This window comes from Mus caroli, chromosome 7, assembly GCF_900094665.2.
Source record: "Mus caroli chromosome 7, CAROLI_EIJ_v1.1, whole genome shotgun sequence".
Taxonomy (NCBI): domain Eukaryota; kingdom Metazoa; phylum Chordata; class Mammalia; order Rodentia; family Muridae; genus Mus; species Mus caroli.
In genome coordinates, this window is record NC_034576.1 from 98170373 (window position 1) to 98177672 (window position 7300).

The 7300-nt window shown below is 36.5% G+C and overlaps 1 non-coding gene across 1 annotated transcript; it reads right to left on the reverse strand.

Annotated features, from left to right (window-relative positions):
• Positions 1–4625: 4625 nt before the first annotated feature.
• On the reverse strand, positions 4626–4732 carry LOC115031697. Its single transcript, XR_003837357.1, has one exon. It is a non-coding gene; the product is annotated as a U6 spliceosomal RNA (small nuclear RNA).
• Positions 4733–7300: the final 2568 nt, after the last annotated feature.

Consider the following 7300-nt stretch of genomic DNA (forward strand, 5'->3'; position numbering starts at 1 on the left):
GGTACTGGGCAGGATACTCAGTGTACAGTTTAGTGAATTGCAGACAAAGGGACATCCATGAGACATAAAATAAAGATTTCAAACTCAAGTTTCTTCATAGAGTTTTAATTCTGAGGCAGTTTGTGAAGATTAATATTCTTGAGCCTCAGTTTCTTATTCTGAATCTTGAAAATTATAATCAAAACTAAGGCAGTCAAAGGATTATGGGATAGTAGAATTGAATGCATTCTTTAAATTTGAGAATTTTAGATTAGTGGGTGTTAATAGTAAGTAGTGTTGAGAATATCTACTAAATACATAGCATATAAAGTTACAAAAAAAAAATAATACAGTTTTATAGACCACCAATGCAACACCAATTAAAAAGGCATGATTTATTTTTTTTAAAAATCTCTTCCTGGTAATTCTTAAGCAATGAACTTCGCCAAGCAAATTTATTCTGTCTTGTTCCTTGTTAACTGTTTTCCTAAAATTCTCAAGCCTTCGTGATAAATGTTGATCTCTTCATATGAGCAAGAGTACATGGTCCCGTTCTTATCTAGTATGTCTTCTATATACTCATGTACTATGTAAATCACAAAGCCCATTCTTTCCTAATGCATCCTTTCTTTTCCTACTTTCTTTTCTGTCTCAAATGTTTGGCCACACCCACTAAACCTTACCTCTGTGCTTTCTTCCTCTGACCCTAACTCAGTCCTCTATGCTGGCTGGAAATGTGACTCTCATAACACATGCCACACTACATTGCTTTTGTATTTTCATCTTTACCATGAAATGTTCATTTCTTTAATGCTAGGTTCTGTGTCTAATTCATTTGAGCAAGAACCACACCCTCCATAAACTTGCATATGAATTGGATAAAGTCATCCTGAGCCACATCTCAATGTATTCTATAGAAAATCCAATGTTTTCAAAGTAAAAATCTTCTAATTAAAATTTCTGAGTTTGGTCATAGCCTTACCATTTTTAAGTAACATTTTCCTTTGGCAAATAGTTAGCTTTTCTGTATAATGGACATTAACTAAAAACTATAAAAATTTAAATAATAATAATAGCTAGCCCAAAGAGTGTCAGGAACAGAAAAAATACTCCAAAACCAATAATATTAGATGATATGATTGCCATATGTTATTGTCATTGTCATTTGAGAAAGAAATCCTACTCTATGAGTATTCTCTCTTAACACTGAATGCCAAATGTTACTTTAAATATTTTTTTTTTGAATTTGAGAATGTCCTCAGTATTCAATATGACAAATATGTGGGGAAAAAATACCAATTACTACTGATAGCTAGCATGCACGCAGTACTTATTATGTGATAAGAAATCCTCTAAGGACCTCAGGTAAGTTTATTGATTCTCATTTACCCATTCAGGTAGTTACCATTATAGTTTCCTGTTCTATGGAAATAGACCAAGGCTCATAGAGTTTACCTCATGATTTATATTCTGCTACTTAAGTGGTAGAGCTGGGATTCAAATACAAGTAGCCTAGGTTCAGTCCTTTTCCCTTTCTCCTTTCTGTTGTAGTGTAATGTTATAATATCATGAATGTTTCTCACATAAACATATATTAGAATGAGATATATATATATATATATATATATATATAGAGAGAGAGAGAGAGAGAGATGTTAATAATATATTATCATATATAATTAATGTACATATAATATAATAATTATTAAGGTACATATTTCTTAATCTGGTGTTATTTAAACATAGCTATTTCAATAATTCAATCTTTCCAGATTCTCCTCCATACTCCACTAACATACTGAGTTGCCTCTGCTTTCAATTTTCCTACAGATAGACCATGGAGTACAACTTACTTAACTATAAATGATGCTAGAACTTCACACTTAGGTGGTATTTTCCTGTTTGTTTTATAATTGGTGTTTATTTTATTGTTTGTTTTTCTTTTTGATGCAGGGTATCAGCATATAATCCAGGTTATTCTGGGACCTTGAACTTAGAATCCTCTGGCCTCAGCCTCCTGAGTGCTCAAATTACAGGCTTATAATTTTCACATGCTGGGCATATATAGATGGGCATGATACATCAGCATGCTCTCATGGTTTAAGGGTCCACTTCACTAGCAAGCAAAACTCTTAAAGAGTCTCAAGTCTGAAGTTCTGGAAAACTCTGAGCAGGGGTAACCTGGTACAATGTTTACATCTGCTAAAAACAGCAAAGGAGGTTATTGTGATAGAAGTAAAAACATGTAGGATAAACTGGTAAGTAATAGAAGAAGGACAAAGTGGAACCAGGAGCCACCATGAACCCCCGTTGATTGTGAGTTGAACAGAGGCAGGTAGGGTGTATGGTAGCATTGAGCCTGCTTTGCTGAGTTATATATCATGTCTATTTAGAGGTAAGAAATAATTCCAAACATCCAATTTTCCCTTAATAACCTATTATAGATTTGTCTTCAGTGAACTCATATAGATTGTCACCTTAAATTTTAATATAGTAAGAACCTAGATGCCAGAGGAAAGAATAGCTAGGAAATGATTTGTCTATCCCTTTCATTTGAATATAAGTCAATTCTGACCAGAAAAGTCATATAATTTAGCCCATAATTTTCAAATTAAAGTAATATACTTTATAGATAATATTTGTTGAAAAAAAGTGAGATTTCTTTTTCTTCATCCTGTTAAGGTACTTAGTTTTCAAAGATGGTCTCCACCTACCCTACTTTCAGAACAGAATAACTGAATAATATGTCAAAACTCCCATGTAGAAATAATTTCCAGTCTTGCATGTAAAAAATTGTTAATTTATGGAAAATAATTTTTCACCACCATGAACAGAAACTATTTCTTTTTTTTTTTTTATCATTTTTCTTTTTTTTTTTTTTTAATNTTTTTNTTACATNTTTTCCTCAATTACGTTTCCAATGCTATCCCAAAAGTCCCCCATAGCGCCCCCCCACTTCCCTATCCACCCATTCCCATTCTTTTGGCCCTGGCATTCCCCTATATTGGGGCATATAAAGTTTGCAAGTCCAATGGGCCTCTCTTTCCATTGATGGCTGACTAGGCCATCTTTCGATACATATGCAGCTAGAGACAAGAGCTCCGGGGTTCTAGTTAGTACATCATGTTGTTCCAACAATAGGGTTGCAGATCCCTTTAGCTCCTTGGGTACTTACTCTAGCTTTTCCATTGGGAGCCCTGTGATACATCCAATAGCTGACTGTGAACATCCACTCCTGTGTTTGCTAGGCCCCAGCATCGTCTCACAAGAGACAGCTATATTTGGGTCCTTTCAGCAAAATCTTGCTAGTGTATGCAATGGTGTCAGCGTTTAGAAGTTGATTATGGGATGGATCCCTGGGTACGGCAGTCTCTAAATGGTCCATTCTTTCATCACCGCTACGAACTTTGTCTCTGTAACTCCTTCCCTGGGTGTTTTGTTCCCAATTCTGAGAAGGTGCACAGTGTCCACACTTTGGTCTTCACAGAAACTATTTCATAAAGGACCCATTCATTCATGAATGAATGATTGAATGAACATAATTTCAGCTGCACAAACTCAGAGTGACATTATATGAGCCACCTTCTATTTCCAACACATGCTGCAGAATGCAAGTTTTAACCAGCAGCATAGCAAAGTGAGTCTGGGCTTGTCCTTGAAGAATTGCAAGCTCTCTCTGTAGCCAAGAATGGAAAATACTCCTGTAATCCCAGCCTTTGGAAAGTGGCAGCTGAAGGATGGGCGGTCTAGTAAGATTAAGGCTAGCAGGAGCTACATGACAGGCCATGAACTTTCCCATCAGATCTATGAAGAACACAGCATAGCTTACATAAATGTAAAACAAGTAAAAGAAATAATCTATAACTATCCATAAGAAAATATTTGGGGGCTGGGATTATAGGGTCAGATGCTAAAGTACTTGAATCTCAAGCATAAGAATGAGTTCAAGCTCTGAGAACTCGAATTTTAAAAGCCAAGTATGGTGACATGTAAAGACAATTCCAGTACTGTAGAAATGGAGACAGGTAGATCCCTAAGAGGAGCCAAACTATCTTAACTGGGCAACTCCATGCCTATGAGAGATTGACACAAAAATCAAGGTGAATAATACAGGATGAAGTCAAGGTTGTCTTCTGGCCTCTACAAACACAAGCATTCATGAGTACATGATGTCTGCATAAGTATATGCATTTGTACATGTAAGCATACACACACTCACACACGCATATGCACACACACACACATGCAGGGAGAGAGAGCGTTTGAATAAAAAACGATAAATAACAAATGTCTTAAAAGTTTTGTTTTTAAAGACAATACCTAGATGGCTTTTCTAAACTAAAAGTAATTACAGGGCCATGACAAACATAATGCCATTGGTGCTTCTTCTTTGAATCCAGGATTAGAGAAAAGGTTATCAGCCTGTGGAGATAACTGGAAAAACCTGTATATTGAGGAGTAAGATAGTGGAATTTCACTGCTATCTAATCCTTTAAAGCAATCATGGTATTGTGATTTTACTAGCTTTCTTTTTTATTAGTCCTTTAAGAATTCTTTTTTATTTTATTTATTTACATTCCAGTTATTGCCCCTGCTCAGTCCCCCACTCCTACAGTTCCTCATCCCATTCCTTCTCCCCCTTACTCAAAACTATAGAGCTCATCATGAATTTGTATGTCATCCTTGCCCAGGGGCCATGCTAATCTTCTCTATATTGTGCCAATTTTAGTATATGTGCTGCCGAAGCAAGCACGTTCTTTGAGAATTTTATACATTGTATTAAGATCATGTTAACTTCCCTCCCCCAACTCCTCCCAGATGCAACCTTACCTACCCAACTTAGAGGACTCTTCTTGTATATCTGTTTTAAATCCAGAGTCCAGTTTGTTTAACCCAATTGCTCATGCCAAGAGAAACTGCTACAGTCTGGCTACCTAACAAAGGTCATACCATTAAAAGAAAACCAACCCCCTTTTCCCACAGGTATCAAATGCCAGCTCCACACCTAGTGGTGAGAGGGCACCTCAGCTTGATGCCCACCCCATCACACTCCATCTATGTGCCTATTTTGTCTGGCTTGAGCTTGCATGAGTGTTGTGCTTATTATAAAGAAATAAGGACTAAAGTGTTTAGCGGTAAAATTAGTCCACAGGTTAAAATATGCAATTGCACAAGAACACTCCCCTTCATAGCAGTCACAAAATTGGGACTCTTCAGGCTCCGACCAAAAAGCTGGGACTCTCCTTTGCCAGTTTACCAAAAGGGCTTGTACAACCTGGGTAAATTGCTTGCCAAATGTATTTGTTTATTATGACAATTTTGAGTAAGATATAGCTATGTGAAAATAGTGACTAGGAACAGATATGCAGGGTAAGCTGCAACATTCCTCACCATTTCTGGTGATGATATTATCTCAGGAGCTTTTGGAGTCCCTTCTACATCTCTTCTCCACTTTCCAGAAGACACAGAATAGCTAGAGAGTTCTGCTCCTGCATCCTGTCTGGTCTTCCTAGAAACTAGCCCCAATTATTAGATAGTCTAGCAATGATCACTTCCTAGGGGTCATTAGTTCAAACTCACCTTTAAGAACTTAAAAAGAGAAGGCAGTCCTGTCCCTAAGGCCGTTTCATGAGATTTAAGAGTCTGTGTCAGTGGCAAGAACAAATGGCAATTCTTAGGACAAAAGAGAGGACATCATAGTCCACCATTATCATTTGATAAATTAATATCACCAGACCTGCAAGATTTCCTGTTCAGGAATGTATCCTCCAAAAGACAAATTCAGAAGGTGGTTAATATGTAAAAAAGACAGTTGTGGACAAAGAAATTATTTAACTTTTTGAGCACAAGTTAGATGTTTTGTTTTTCTTATTGCTATCTTTGTGGATAAGTTTGGGAGCCTGCATGCTCATGTGCACTTGTCACAGCCAGTCTAACAGTAAAGGCAACAGCATCTTTCATCTTTAGGGAAAAAAGCTAATTTTCTGCTACCTCTTCAGAGTGACAGAAGGAATATTTTTCATAAACCCCCATCAGTAAGAAATTCAAAGGAAATTCAAGGGAAGGCACTGAACAATTTGTATGCTTTGAAAGAGAGCACTTCCAGGTTCCCTCATGTTTTCCCAATTGCCACTACAGACCTTTTTCACCAGTGCAACCAGGGTGCACATCTACCCCCAAATCAATCTGCTATAGCTAGAAATGCAGAGGTAAATTCTTAGTAATTTGTCATTGCTATATACTAAGGTCCAGTCATGGACAAGGAGTAATGAAGCCAAGAAAATGCTACATATATTCATTGGCACAACTTTATTGATACTACATAAAAATAGGTGAAGCAAATGTTGTAAGAACATATGTATATGATTTATAATGACCACAACAGCAACAAATTGAAATCATATATGTTCTGCAAATATTTAGTATTAATTAATATAAAGTGATAGACTATAGAAAAACTGCTGATTATTCATAAACCCAGAGTATGATTAACTCAATCCATGTTGGTATTATTTCATACTCACAGGTGGCTTCCATTTGTCAGAAATTAATAGTGACAGAAAGTACTTTTACAGACCATGAGCTTCCAAAGATAGCTTTTATGTTACTTGCACAATTGGACACCCCACCTTGGCCCCGTTGAGCTTATTATAGCTCATTCAGACATCTGAAAATCCCTTGACAATTTTGCTTCATACCAAATGGAGCCAGTGCTTTCAAATGGATCTCATTAGAGTTCTTATAAAGCCACTACATGTTAGAAAGAGTTTCCATCCCAGACGGGTTCCCGCATTCGAACTTATCAAGCTTCTATAGAGTACTATTCTTGATTAGCAATTTGTTCTCCTAAGAGCTTTAAAGACACACCTTCTATCTCTGCAATTTCGTCCCTTTCCCATTTTTCCTTTATGGGCACATTCAAATGTATTTTACTCTTATCTTGGATCTGTCACTCAGCATATGTCAACTTCAAGAGTGCTGGACTGTAGCTGTGACTGTCAGTAATGTTTCAGGAGGTAAAAAAAAAAAAAGGAAAAGAAAAAAAGAAAGAAAGAAAGAAAGAAAGAAAGAAAGAAAGAAAGAAAGAAAGAAAGAAAGAAAGAAAGAGGAGGATGTCAGAATGCATACATCACATCTCAACAAGCTCCCTGCCTTGATAAATAGCATTCTCATATGTTCTTCTAAATTATTTCCATCAGACAACCAAATGCCAGTCTATGCTTCTGTATGGGGAAAGCAAAGAAACCTTCTTTGACTATATGTTATCAAATACCATGTCCAATCTAACCATATCATCATTTCCCTTTCATGCTCTAAAGCT